Source organism: Schistocerca americana, chromosome 4 (assembly GCF_021461395.2).
Source record: "Schistocerca americana isolate TAMUIC-IGC-003095 chromosome 4, iqSchAmer2.1, whole genome shotgun sequence".
Taxonomy (NCBI): Eukaryota; Metazoa; Arthropoda; class Insecta; order Orthoptera; family Acrididae; genus Schistocerca; species Schistocerca americana.
Window position 1 is genome coordinate 244323502 of NC_060122.1, and position 15558 is coordinate 244339059.

The 15558-nt window shown below is 42.5% G+C and overlaps 1 protein-coding gene and 1 pseudogene across 1 annotated transcript in view; one reads left to right on the top strand and one right to left on the bottom strand.

Moving 5' to 3' along the window:
• The window catches only part of LOC124612431 (semaphorin-5A), a 664451-nt gene that overhangs the window by 86584 nt on the left and 562309 nt on the right, over nucleotides 1-15558 (top strand). The gene's annotated exons all lie outside the window — the stretch shown is intronic.
• Nucleotides 12547-12664, bottom strand: LOC124614679 (annotated as a pseudogene).

Here is a 15558-nt window from a genome sequence, read left to right on the forward strand (position 1 = left end):
GATTATCTAGATAACATAACTGTTTTAGTAAGACAAAGTATCCCAGACCGTTACGAATTAGCAAAATAGTATGCGCATTCGACCGCGAAATGGTCTGTGTCAACGTTCACACCAGTCATACTGGATTACCTTTGCTGACCTACCATGAAAGTGTGCAAATTTACCAATGCGTGAAGATTCATAACGAAATTCAGTTAAAAATCGCTCAGTGCCACACTTGAGTCAATTCAATTACTGACAGAAGCGGAAAAAGTAGGCAGTAACAAGTATGATATTCTACAAGTGTTTCATATTGACATCCACAAGGCGCCAGTACAGAATAAAGGTAGCAATAAAAATATTTAGGTGACGAAATCCTAACAACGAAAATAGCTACGACAGTTACTGAAGATGTGGGCCGCTTAAATAATTCCCCCTACTCTTTATTCTAAATCCTTTAGTTGCAGTCGATACTTCAGCATATTAATCGTTGCTGCGCTTTCGATCCAAATCACGTTTACAGGAATGCAAATAAAATCCATTTGCCTATACACGTGGTAATTCAGATCCCAGTATTAATGCCACCGCGTTTTAGAAGTCCGAGCATTCCCACTGCTAGCTAGCTTAAGAAACACTTCGGCTAATGAACGTTTTCTGGCTGTGACGAGTCTAATGGAGAATTCGAAACATTGTAGAATACGTTTGGCAGCTAAGTTTCCGTTTATTTACTGGGGTGGTGCAGAATTATCGTACTAAATTTACTCGCTAATAACAGTATTTTGTTAGTTCGATAAACATCCAGAATTATTGTCACATAAGCGGTGACATAAAGGTCGAAAATTCATGTTTTTCAGTCCCGAAAGCTCTATGCAACAGAAACTGCAGATCATTTTGCCATATTCATTGCGAAATTGCCGGCTTATTCATGTCTGGCGTAATAATACAGGGCTGTTTGCCTGGGTTGTCTGCTAGCGTAGTGAACGGTGTTTGCTACTGCAAGGGAGGTCTGGTTTGTTTTCGGCTCGAATCTCGATGGACGCAGATAGACTATCAGTAAAGCAATTTTAAGAAATTCTTGCGACCCCAATACTTTTATTGCTACCTTTATTCTGTACTGGCACCCTGTGGATGTCAGTATGAAACACTTGTAGAATTTCATACTTGTTACTGCCTACTTTTTCCGCTTCTGTCAGTAATTGAATTGACTCAAGTGTGGCACTGAGCGATTTTTAACTGAATTTCGTTATGAATCTTCACGCATTGGTAAATTTGCACACTTTCATGGTAGGTCAGCAAAGGTAATCCAGTATGACTGGTGTGAACGTTGACACAGACCATTTCGCGGTCGAATGCGCATAATATTTTGCTAATTCGTAACGGTCTGGGGTACTTTGTCTTACTAAAACAGTTACGTTATCTAGATAATCTGAAATTCATTTTTATTAGTACAGTTCATACTAATTAGCGTTTCTTCTTTCATTTATATCTTATATTTACGAGTTCTGTTTAACACACTTATCAGCATTAATATAGTCTTACACATGATTGAAAACAGTCTGACAAAGTTCTATAGTTTTTCAATGTCACGCCTGTGCATAGTACGAGTATGTTGGTAGCACTTCGTCGCCTTGCCTGTTATGCTGTGTAGCAGGCTTTAAAGCTGTGCGGATCAGCTTAACGAAAAGGCGAGGGGTCTCGCTCGTTTTGTGCACGGCTGTACATGCGGAGAGGTATGGGAACCCCCGAACACACAATCCTACTCTGCGGGAAATACAGACATCACAGGAACACACCAGGAATACAACACTTACAAACTGAATGACACATATACGATGCAATCGGAACACCAGAATTATGGGACGAACTAAACGTACTGTCAGAAAAAATTTCGGATGAATGCCATAAAGAGTACAGGCGCGAGAGACCGTACAGACGACAAACCTAGATGCAGCAGCTACATAGACGCCATAGTGTGGAGGATGAAAACCGAGACAGAAAGAAGACCGACAGAAATGCATTAGTCTAAACATAATGTACAGATATCACAATAGATTACACGTAACTAAAGCTCAACGTGAATAGATGTAAACAGTGTCGGCATACCGTCGCAATTGCCACAGGCAAACTCGGCACTTTAAACCAGTCAATAGTCTAATTATCTTAGTAAGAGCTTTAGTAATTATCATAGTAATTATAGATTAGCATAAATCTTCTTAGTTTAAGGTAAGCAAAGGATTGGAGACTGAGGATCAATGGCTTGACGACTAATTCCAAGGCTTTCATCCAAAGTTCCCCATGGTAGAGGGACTATAAACTTCTTCCTTTCCTATCTTCTTTTCTCTTCTTCATTCTAAACTATATTTTTGTATTTCTTTTTCAAAATTTAAATTTCATGTAAATTTTTGTCAAACGTTTTGGAAAAGCTGCCATAAAGAAAAGAAAAGAAAAGAAAAGAAAAGGAAGACAAATAGCAATCAAAGATAACCAAGTAAAAGAAAACCAAATAAAAGAGACAAAAACAAAACACGATCAACTATGGTCTGCTTCCACGTGGCGGGACACGGGCAACGGTGCGATCGGATGCGGGAACTGGTGTGGAGGTTCAGTCACATCAGCGCCCATATACCGATCGCAGTGGACAAGTGGTCAATAAAGGCCCACCGTAAGCAGTTAGGTGGTGGGTCGTAAAATCAGGGCGGCAATTGAAAAAAAAAAAAAAAAACATTCCACCACCAAAATGTTTGTTTCCCGTGAGTCACTTAACCACTTCAGATTCTTTCGATAAGGATTACTGTGGAGATTCTGTAAATTTTATAATGGTCGAGGATTTCTTCGTTGGGGGGATGCAGAAAAGGGTTTGTGACTACATAAGGGATTTCTTCATTGGAAGAGCAGAAAAAGTTTTGTGACCAAATTGAGTACGGAGCGTGTCATGCTGGCTAGAGAGTCATCGTAGATGTGCCCCATCTGATGGCAAGTATCTGGACATCCGTCTGTCATGCGGAGTTGACAGCTAGAGCTCACGGGAAACGGCCTCGTCACCATAAAAGGAGGCGGGGAGCCAGCAGTAACAGCAGACTCGATCGATCAGAAGAGCCGAGGGACTGCGAACGTAGACCCGTCAATCAATGGCAGCTGAGTGATAAATCCAAAGCTCCCCTAGTCAGCTGTTGGTGGTGTGATTGTGAAGTGCAAAGGTGAAAGAACAAACACAGCTAAACCAAGACCAGGTAGCAGCCGTCGGGCATTCCAGAGGGTGGTTGTAAAAAAATGGCCTTAATTTAGCGGAAGTGATTTCCAAAGTGCTACCAGGAGTACAACTGGCCCAATGACTGTGCCGGGGGTTTAATGGTCCAGCAGCTCCTTGTGAGCCACACATTTCTGTATTCGATGCCAAAGGGTACTCGGTGTGACGAGGAGAGCGCCTTGCTAGACTGGAATGAACTGGAAACGAATGGTTTGGAGTGATGAATCGCACTGTACCCCGCGGCAACCCGATGGAACGTCTTGGGTTTGGCGAATGTCTGGACAACGTTACATACCATCATGCGCAGTGCCAACACTGAACTACAGAGGTCGTGCTGTTACGCTGCGGGCGTGTTTCCGTGGTTAGTATTAGTGTTATTGCGCTTAGAAAACGCTAAATGCGGAGGGATATGAACACATTTTACAACATTGTGCACTGCGTACAGTAGTGGAACAACAGTTCGGGGACGATGATTGTTTACATCAGCCTGACAAAGCATCCTTTCATTAAGTAGCATCCGTGCGTCAATGGTTTGTGGACATCAACGTTCCTGAAATAGACTGGCCAGCCCGGTCTTTACCTGAATCCAATGGAACAAAAAAATGGCTCTGAGCACTATGGGACTTAACTTCTGAGGTCATCAGTCCCCTAGAACTTAGAACTACTTAAACCTAACTAACCTAAGGATATCACACACAGCCATGCCCGAGGCAGGATTCGAACCTGCGACCGTGGCGGTCGCGCGGTTCCAATCTGTAGCGCCTAGAACCGCTCGGCCACTCCGGCCGGCACCCAATGGAACATCTTTGGGATGAGTTAGAGAGTCACCTCCGCTCCAGACTCCAGTTTCCAACATCACTATCTTTCCTTGTTTCAGCTCTTGAGCAAGAATAGGCTGCCATTCCTCCAAAGACATTTTCAAGCTCTCATAAACCCGAAGAATCGACATACCTCTTATTTACTAACAGCTGTACGGATACTGTTGATCAGATAATGTAGAAGTAACAATAAATGTGTTTAGACACTTGCTGTTTAATGTTGTGTCTTGGTGACTGGCGGACAACATTAATAGTCGGTGCCGCGGAGTTCAGAACGGTCTACCCGACGGGAGGCCCTCGTCACACGACATTTCATACCTAACACATTTTTAGATGAGGCAGTGTATACAATAACATACTATCTGAAAAAAAAACTAAAGTTCCTACAGATGTTGAGTCAGATCTAGATACGATTATAAAGTGATGTAGAGGTTGACAACTTGTTTTACAAGTTCATAAACGTTAATTTTTGTACTTCACGAATCGAAAAAAAAAAATCGTATCTTGTGACTGTGATAAAAGTGAGTCGATGCTTAAAATTCTTCTTCACTCTCTCAATTATGAGTGTTTTCTATAGTGCAGTAAATAAGGCAGCCACGTGCACAACCCTACTACCCCGCTGTTCTTCAGCCTCATACAACTATCTCACAGGAAGGAGTCTGTAAGAGGGGGTCTGGCGATAGTGCTCACCATGAGACAGATCTCCTCTTCCAATGCAACGGTGATTTACAGGAAATGTATTCGCAACTGCGAAATACGAACCACCATCGTCTGTATATTTGAATAACGACAGTGAAAATTTGTGCCGGACCTGGACCCGAATCCGGATTTCCCGCCTTACGCGAGCGGTAGCCTTAGCCGCTTCGGCTATCCGTGCACGAATCACGGTCAGATCCAAATTTTCATATGTTGTCCACGTGTCACAGCCTGGGCTCGTACGTTACGTAGGACATATTTATTGAGAGTTGGGGGCCTGGTACTGGCAAATAAATACGAAGTAACAGTGCCTGCGCCGGCCGCGGTGCTCCAACGGTTCTAGGCGCTTCAGTCCGGAACCGCGCGACTGCTACGGTCGCAGGTTCGAATCCTGCCTAGGACATGGATGTGTGTGATGTCCTTAGGTTAGTTAGGTTTAAGTAGTTCTAAGTCTAGGGGACTGATGACCTCAGGTGTTAAGTCCCACAGTGCTTAGAGCCATTTTGAACCTCGTGTCATCCACAGGCAAAGTAGTTTCTTTTAGATGTGATGATTGTCTCCTTGCCGGCCAGGGTGGCCGAGCGGTTCTAGGCGCTTCAGTCTGGAACCGCGCGACTGCTACGGTCGCAGGTTCGAATCCTGCCTCGGGCATGGATGTGTCTGATGTCCTTAGGTTAGTTACGTTTAAGTAGTTCTAAATTCTAGGGGACTGATGACCTCAGATGTTAAGTCCCATAGTGCTCAGAGCCATTTGAACCATTTAACAGTGCCTGCGTTATTCAGAACTACGATTCACTGTTCCTTCGGACATGCATAAAATTTCGTATTCCGCAACGGTGGTTTGATGTCCAGGTGTTCAAAGACGTTATCGAAAGAATCAGTCGGCCAGCACTCAGCTCATCGTTTTTAATAATGAATGACACGCTGAAATCCAAGGCTGGGATATGAAATAGTATGGTCACATAGGATCAGTAATAGGAAAAAGAAAACTGGTAAACTCTTCAAGACTGACGACAACTATCCCACGAAATGCTATTTAGTAAGTTTCAAGTACCAATATTAAGAGAGGAATCTGGAGATATACAACCCTTTCGTAGGGACCGCGCAGGCAAGCTCAGACTAATTAATCCATTTAAGCAGTCGTTCATTCCGCGCGTCAGGCGCGAATGGAACTAGAAGAAGATCTAATACCTAGTACAATGCGTACGCAGCGTGGAAGGCCATCACTAATTCCCTTGTCCTCTGTGGCAAAGATATAACTCCGTCTCTAATAATCTGGTTGTAGACAAAAAATTAAACCCCAGCCTTTCTTCCTTCCATCAGTAACTGTCCTATCTGGAGGAGTGACATTCCCCGATATTTTACTGTCACAAATATCTCAAAAGGGATGCACGCCCTTGCACTACATACAACCGTGAACACCACTCGAATTTTGAGTTAGACGTTGAGTATTTGTCACAAAACTCTTTCCTTTAACAGAAGTTCGACCTCTGTACCTTGTTTCAAAGGTCCTTTGTACACGGCCACTACTTCACGCCTGCTCTGCCCACATTACGCCATTGCGTTGCTTATTTACGGAATTTCCTTCCGTGTAAGAACAATTCAGCGACAGTTTCACATTACCTGGACACGAACTCGTGCATCACCACTCTTACGACAGTTTCTTCATCGAATATATAAACCACTCGCAGTGCAGTAAAAACAGAAAATTGTTGTCCGTGAAAGTACTTAGACGATAGAAATAGAAGAGTTTGTTTATATTCGGAGAGGATGTATTCAGTACTTTAAACGTCGCATATTTTAGACGTAAACTTTGTCGAACGTAACGACAATGTAGATAGTTCCAGCATGCCTCTGTAATGGGAGACGACACAAATGCAAATAGGTAATTAGAATGTCAGTGAAATTATAACGCTATGAATGAATATTAATGAAAATTCGCTGTCTCGTAATTCTTGCAAATATCCATTCAATGTTGCGTGCTTCTGTGATCAGTTGTGATCACCAGGTAATGAATATTAAATATAATGGAGATAACTAGACTACGTACGTAATTCCAAGTAATGCAGCCCACGCTCGATAAACTAGGCTTGCAAAACGCTTCGCAGTACCTGCACGTCATCGCGTCGCCTCAATGGTGGAGGGCGCAGCCACGTTAACGATATGGCAGTGACGATCCTAGTTTCCAACCTTGGAATTAAGAGTATCATCCGGAGAGCAGCAGCATGTGCAGAGAGATGAAGCTGTAATCTTTCTCTTGTGGCCCCCTGAGGCGCGCCCGGGTTCCCGGGTTCGATTCCCGGCGGGGTCATGGATTTTCTCTGCCTCGTGATGACTGGGTGTTGTGTGATGTCCTTAGGTTAGTTAGATTCAAGTAGTTCTAAGTTCTAGGGGACTGATGACCATAGATGTTAAGTCCCATAGTGCTCAGAGCCAGCCCCCTGAGGTGACATAATTTAGACACAGTAGGGCAACATTTCTCCTCTCCAACCCTGGTCACGTGCAGCACAGAAGAAAATTGAGTTCCTGCACTGCACCTCTTCCTGAAGATAATAAGTGATGAATGTGTATTTTTACTTTATTATCTTTTCTATTTATCTTTTGAATGAGTCTGTTTCAGACGAATATTGTTTTGATACATGGATAAAACTACTTTCTCCTTATGTTTAAAAATCGCAGAAATTTACGCCCTCGTTGATCAGTTTATTAATATTGCCTTCGCTAACAAATGCTTTACATTAACTATAACACAGTTGCTTAAACAATATGTCTGCGTCCGTTCCACTGTCATCGAGAGCACCTTTGAGTACATGAGATACGTATTTCATTGTTCGACATAATCTCACTTTTTTTAAACTTTAATGTAATGCGTTATTAATCTCCCACATATGTGTGATTTTTAAAAAAAAAATCATCACCTTTGACGAAGTGAAATTTTTAATTGGTCGTTATCAAGCAATATTAATGTTAATAACTTCAAAGAATTGTCTGCAGAAACTGTTGACGACTTGTAGAACACGTAATGTTTACAAAGAAATTAGTATTACCAGATGAGACCTCCATTCGACATTGTGATCTAAGAGGCTCCACATCTGTAAATATCTCGTCTGTAGCGTCACCTATCGGCATGCGTGGGGTATCAGTGCCAATGTAGCAACGCGTTCCTGAATCTGTGGCAGATACGTAGAACAGATTAAAAGCGAAGGAGGAAGGTGGCGCAACTTCGATTTTATAATCGATATCAGTTAGAGATACAAAGATAATAAAACATAGTATCTCAGAATGAGTCAAAATAAATTAGACCGTCACGTACTCCAAAGGACTGATCAACAGGTAAAATGTAGCAAAGTATAACAGAATTAGGACGTAAATATATGACTCGCGTCGTCTTCCTCAACCAACAGTAGCGGAGAACGTCCAAGGGGAGAGAGAGAGAGAGAGAGAGAGAGGGAGGACAGGCAACCTGAAAATACCAGACAGCTTAATGCATGAAGCAGATGAAGATCATTATAAGCACTTTCGCAATTCATTGAAGTCGCTGCTTGGGCTTCCAGGGGAGGCGCAACGACTGCAATCCGCTTTGGAAATCTGTTTATTGGTTGCCTATATGCAGGAGTGAACTTATTCGATGCGACAATAGGGAGCAAATGATTTGTCTACATGTTCTGACACACCTGCCACTTCTGCAACTACGCCATGGGGCATGTTACGAATCGAAATTTGCAGATAAGCTCTATCGACGGATTGAGTTGTTTTCATGTATGTGTTGTACCTTCCGCACAGTTGTCTTCTGAAACCCAATGGTACTTATGAATCACCCTGTATTTAAAATTAGAAAGTCTTGGTTTTTATATTAAAGCGCGGTCCCTCTTAAAATCATAAAAGACAGACAATTTTTATGTGTGGGCTTAATCGGCGGAATGGTTCGGTGAAAAGCTGATATGAATTATTGTCAGCATTCAACATTCATAGCCCCCGCCCGCTCCGTCACGTCAAATTCCCAGTGGCGGCCAGTCAAACGAGTAGCATTTGCTTAGGAAATATTGCTAAGACTTTTCAAAGAATCGTTAAGGGAATCCTTCCACACCTAATATTATCCAAATCAGAACACACAAAGTTTTGACCTACTGTCGCGAGGCGCGGATTCTTGAGCACTTGAAGCCGGCGAAAACTACCTTCACTTATTAACGATATATAATAATATAATAACAGAATATTTCTTTTGAGAAATGCCGGTTATTGGCTGAAGATTACCAAAAAACATCAGATGGAACATTACAGCACAGAATTTCTTAAAATCCGTAGCGTCTGACGGGTAGCTTACTGGCTGGTGATATCACCACCCGCCGTGAACCTTTTAGCGGGATATTCGTAAACCAAATAAACAAATTCCTTTAGAAAAAAGGTAAGTTTATATTTTTATACAAAATATTTTTTGTTGTGCCTGTTATATTAGTATCAAATACAGATAGTTATAACGCGTTATTTTTAAAATTGAAACACACACACACACATATATATGTATATATGCCGCTCTTCATAAAGAAACCAGTTTTTGATCGGTGTGTCCTACCGGTTTAAACGTATGGGTTTGAAACTTGGACTTCAAATGAATTTTTCAAAAGGAAACTTAGAACTTCTCAGAGAGCTATGGACAGGTCAATGTTAGGTCCCACTAAGAAAGATCGACAGAAAATTGAAGACATTCGAGCAATAACAGGAATAAAAGATATTATAGAACGGGTTAAGACTCTAAAACGGCAGTGGGCAGGACATATTGCACGAACGAAGGATGGAAGATGGACAAAATCAGTTTTAGAGTGGAGTCGCAGAGAAAAACGAAGACTCCCAGGGAGACCACCTCATCGCTGGGATAAGGAACTCAGGAAAGTTGCGGGCTTCAACTGGCTGAAGACAGCAGCGGACAGAGCTGCATATATATGTATACGATATGTAATAAGTTAAAATAAGAACTGGTGGCGGAACAGAACAGTACCATAGTAAAGTTTTATAGACCTTTAGACTGAACGTGTGTTGCAGGAAATTTTATGAAAATTATCTCTCAAAAATGCATTTTCGCATTAAAAGCCTATTCAGCGACACTGTGGGTTTATTATTTAACTGTATAAAACTTTAGCACACAATTGTATGATTTAAGGAATCAATAAAATATTATACAGGGTGATTCATCCGTCCGAAACTAAGAGTTGTATGCAACCCGCAACGCCGTCAAATAGCACACGCAAAATTTTCATATTCTCTCGCTCGTTACTTGCAAACTATTAGCCGTACAGAAAAAATGTGCAGGACATTTCTCTACGAAATTTAATGAAGTTAAATTTTGTACAGGGATACGTTTTCGCTACAGGCCGTACTTTTGAATAATTTAAGAAAACGAACAAAAGTGGCCTTCAAAAGTGTTTATCTTCAATAACTCGAAGACCGTGGCCTCCAGCAGAAACGTATCACAGAACAAATATCACAGAACAAACTTTACCTACATTAAATTTCCTACAAAAAGGTCCTCTTTAGTTTTTCTGTAGGACTAATAGTTTGTGTGTAGCGACTGAGAGAATATAAAAATCTCCCACATGGTTTCTGAAGGCACTGCGACTTGCATAAAACAGATAGGGGCAGCTGAGTCCCTCTATATATGCTTTCCCAGGAGGAATGGTTAATATTCACGGATACTGCAGGAACTATCATTTGGAGCAAAATTGTCTACTAAACACGGGCTCTAAAATACATCCCTTAACAGCTACAAGCACTTCTTCATCTTCAACACTGCAAGCTTTTTGCTTTCCACATTCTGGGAGCAGGTAGTACGGACCAAAAACAAATAAAAAACTGGCTAATAAACATAAGTTATAAACTGCATACCTTAAGAACTATGGGCACTTGTGCTGTAGGAGAGATGTGTTTCACAGTACTCAAGTTGAAGAATTCCTCATGTTTACTAGACTATTTTGATTTGAATGATCCCTGAGTACTGATCATTCCTCCTGGGAGAAGATGTCCTCATGTTTACTAGACTGTTTCGTTTGAATGATCGTTCCTGAGTACTGATCATTCCTCCTGGAACACCCTGCATATATATATACTCAGCTGCCCCTATCTGTTTTATGCAGGCCGCAATGCCTTCAGAAACCATGTGCGAGATTTTTATATTCTCTCAGTCGCTACACACAAACTATTAGTCCTACAGAAAAAATAAAGAGGACCTTTTTGTAGGAAATTTAATGTAGGTAAAGTTTGTTCTGTGATATGTTTCTGCTGGAGGCCACTGTCTTCAAGTTATTGAAGATAAACACTTTTGAAGGTAACTTTTGTTCGTTTTCTTGAATAATTCAAAACTACTGCCTCTAGCGAAAACGTATCCCTGTACAAAATTTAACTAAATTAAATTTCCTATAGAAAGGTCCTACTCATTTTTTCTGTACTACTTATAGTTTGCAAGTAACGAGCGAGAGAATATGAAAATTTTGCGTGTGCTATTTGACGGCGTTGCGGGTTGCATAAAACCCTTAGGTTGGAACGGTTGTCACCCTGTATAATATTTTATTGATTCCTTAAATCATACAACTGTGTGCTAAAATTTTATAGAGCTAAATAATAAACCCCCAGTGTTGTTGAATAGGCTTTTAATGCGAAAATGTATTTTTTAGAGATAATTTTCACAAATTTTCCTGCAACACACGTTCAGTCTAAAGGTCTATAAAACTTTACTACGGTACTGTTCTGTTCCGCCTCCATTTCTTATATTGACTTATTACATATCGTAAACAGTGCGAGGGAGACACTTCCTTTCAGCCACGTTGAGGAAATACGTAACAGTTCCGCTGCTAGGAACTTTATTTTTCGACGACCGTAGTGGCCATTTCCTAGAGACGTGGCGAACGAAACGTCGCCGTTACTCGGCCGACGCCGTTTACGAGCGGCGCGGCCGGTGTCAGCAGCGCGGCTTTCCCCGGGCTTATAAGACTTTGTTTAGAATCGCTGGATGTGGGTCGGCGGCCTTGCAGGTGTTATTAGTGCGGGCCGTTACCGCGGGATGTTAATGCGGCGAGATGCGCCGGCCGCTTGCGCCTATCTGCGCTTGAGCGGTGATTCACGGCTTCCGTGGGAACGCCGCGGCTGCCGCGGGCGGCCGCAGTTCCGCGTTGCTGCTCGTAATCTCCTGCACACTGCTGCTCGCACCCGCGGGATGACTGCCCGCCCATTTGGGCTCTCTTCTTACTCTTTGCGAAGCGTTTTTAGATTTCTGAACGAGGCAGAACATAGCAGGTGTATTTCAGTTCAGTAAGTCTAATTGTCTACTGTATAGATAGAGGTACTCAAGGTACCCTCCGCCACACACCGTCAGGTGGCTTGCGGAGTATGGATGTAGATGTAGATACAGATGTATGCACAAGATAACTTTGGACTTAATACAAGACGATCGTTGCAAAGAAGAAACGGCAACCAGCTGCTATTAATAATGCTATTTATTTACAGGTTCATTTTCAGTCGGCTGTTCACGTTCGGATTACTTTTCTTGTTGTTTACATTAGTTGTCAGCTGTTTATTTGCCCTTAGTGGTCCGCTTAGCCATTCATAAATACAAAAATCACTCCGTCGTCAGGCCACGAGTGGCCTACCGGGACCATCCGACCGCCGTGTCATCCTCATGGAGGATGCGGATAGGAGGGGCGTGGGGTCAGCACACCGCTCTCCCGGTCGTTGTGATGGTTTTCTTGACCGAAGCCGCTACTGTTCGGTCGAGTAGCTCCTCAATTGGCATCACGAGGCTGAGTGCACCGCGTAAAATGGCAACAGCGCATGGCGGCCTGGATGGTCACCCATCCAAGTGCCGACCACGCCCGACAGCGCCTAACTTCGGTGATCTCACGGGAACCGGTGTAGCCACTGCGGCAAGGCCGTTGCCTTATTCGTAAATACAATAGATAATTTAATTTAAACTGTAAAGTAGCTATCACAAGTTAATATAATGCGTGATTTATGTTTAACTGTTAGTCATAATTTGTTTCCTTTTGCATACATCAATATCTACGTAATACCTATTTCTATAATATTATCTAACAAATAGATTTCTTTATTTGTCTATTTTAATTGTAACTAGCCAACAGCCTTGCTGCAGTGGTGACACCGGTTCCCGTCATATCACCAAAGCTAAGTGCTGTTAGGCTTGGCTAGCACTTGGATGGGTCACCGTCCGGGTCTGCCGAACTCTGTTGGCAAGCGGGGTACACTAAACCCTTGTGAAGTCAACTGAGGAGTTACATTAGTGCGAAATAGCGGCTCTGGTCACGAAAACATAACGGCCGGGAGAAGGGTGTACTGACCACATGCCCCTACATAACCGCATCAGATGATGCCTATCGGCAGAGGATGACACGGCGGTCAATCGATACCGTTGGGCCGTATGAGGGCCCGCTCTAATAGAGAAAGAGTTTCAATTGTAACTAATGCTCATTCAGTGTAAATTGCAGCTAATGACACCTTTATACATTGTAAATTTTCTGATGTCACATCAGTGTAGCCTACATACGAGGGCGTTTGAAAAGTCCGTGCAAAGTCCGAGAGGTCATATTTAGTTAGTAGCATCTTTGGAAAGAACGCACACCAAGTTTCAGCCATATTGGTCTATTTCTTTGTGTTTGATATTCGTGTGAATCAAGGAAGTCGACTGATTGTCAAAAAAAGGACGAAAAAGGATTTCGGAACTTCGTGTGGTGATTAAACATTATTTTATGAAAGGAAAAACGCCTCAGGAGACTAAAGAGAAGCTTGATAAACATTACGGTAACTCTGCACCTTCGATTAGAATAGTTTATAAGTGGTTTAAAAATTTTCGGAGTAGCCATATGGGCACAAGTGATGCTGAACGTTATGGACCCCCTGGGGAGGTTACGACTCCACAAATCGTTGATAAAAACCATGATATGGTGATGGATGACAGAAGAGTTAAGATGCGTGAGATTGCTAGTGCTGTAGGCATCTCGAATGAACGGGTACATAATATTTTCCATAAACATTTGGACATGAGAAAGCTATCCGCAAGATGGCTTCCGCGATTGCTCACGCTTGGCCAAAAACGGAATCGTGTGAAGTGTTGCAAGGACTGTTTGCAGCTGTTCAGGAAGAATTCGCAAGACTCTAAGCGTCGTTTCGTCACTGTGGATGAAACGTGGATGCATTACTATACTCCTGAGACCAAACAACAATCTAAGGAATGGGTTACCAAGGGAGAATCTGCACCAAAAAAGGTGAAGACCATTCTTTCCACCGGAAAGGCTATGGCGACTGTCTTTTGGGATTCGCAAGGGATAATCCTCATAGACTATCTGGAAAAGGGTAAAAATATTACAAGTGCATATTAATCATCGTTATTGGACCATTTGAAAACCGAGCTGCAAGAAAAACGCCGACAATTAGACCGCAAAAAAGTCATTTTCCATCACAACAATGCACCATCATACACCTTAGCAGTTGTGGTCGCAAAATTGATGTAAATAGGATTCCAACTCGTTTCACATCCCCCCTATTCTCCACACTTGGCTCCCTCGGACTATTATTTGTTGCCCAATTTGAAGGAATGGCTGGCGGGACAAAGATTTTATTCAAACGAGGAAGTGATTGCAGCAACTAATAGCTATTTTGCAGGCTTGGACAATTCCTATTATTCGGAAGGGATCGACAAATTAGAACAGCGTTGGACGAAGTGTATAAGTCTAAAAAGAGACTATGTCGACAAATAAAAAAGGTTTATCCAAAACACGTAAGTAGTTTTTATTTTTGCACGGGCTTTTCAAACGCCCCTCGTATCGTAACATCTCTGAGAGAGAAATTCTTTGTCATTAATGTATCTGTGATATCACTGTCTGTGTGTTCAGTCTTCCGTTTCGCGAAAACTATGTTGTGTGTGTGTGTGTGTGTGTGTGTGTGTGTGTGTCTGTGTGTTTGTGGGTGGGGGTGAATATTTATATATCAAAAACTGCTTCATATATTTTTTACTAATCCGTGAACACAACATAATGACTCGGGAGTTCATTTCGTTATTTGGAACTTTTACCGTTAAATAGCCTGTTCCGCACACTGTTTTTTGCTTTAAAGTATCACCAAAGTACTTTCGCCGCACAGGAGGAAAAAGAGGACTACTAATGTACACAACGACAAATATAATCTAAACATGAACAGCTGTCTGAAGACGGGCATGTCGGTTCCAAACCGGCAACGGCACTATTTGTGTATATAAGTAGCATTATCAACAGTGTTTGGTTCCTGTTGTCTTCTTCGTGAGATTGAACTTGTATTTTGTGCATGACCACAGTCTCAAAATATCAGTGTTCGACAAAATAGCAACTTGGCGCTGTTCTGGCAGCGAAGGAATCGGTGTTGGGATGATGACTTCGGGCCGGTGCGGAATATTTCCGCCCGTTGCCAACCTTAGTTACTGAAGAATACGACACACCATAGATTGTTGTAGGCACTGTGAATGCAAAGTTGTTTCCAGTTGCTGCATGCTGTACGAGAAAGGGATGCGGCGACTGCAGTCATTACGAAATAAATAATATGTACTCGCAGTTGCGAATACGCACGACTATCAGCTGTATAACGGAACGACGACCGTGAAAATTTGTGCGGCACCGGGACTCGAACCCGGATCTGCTGCTTTACGAGAGCGTTCGCCTTAACCGCTTTGACTATTCGTGCAGGACCCACTTCCACCCCCAGACTTCCATGTGGTCTGCCTCCGTAGCTGCGCGGAGAGTGCGGCGGGTACCTAACCGATGGCGCTCGGGTTCGGTTCCCGGCCGG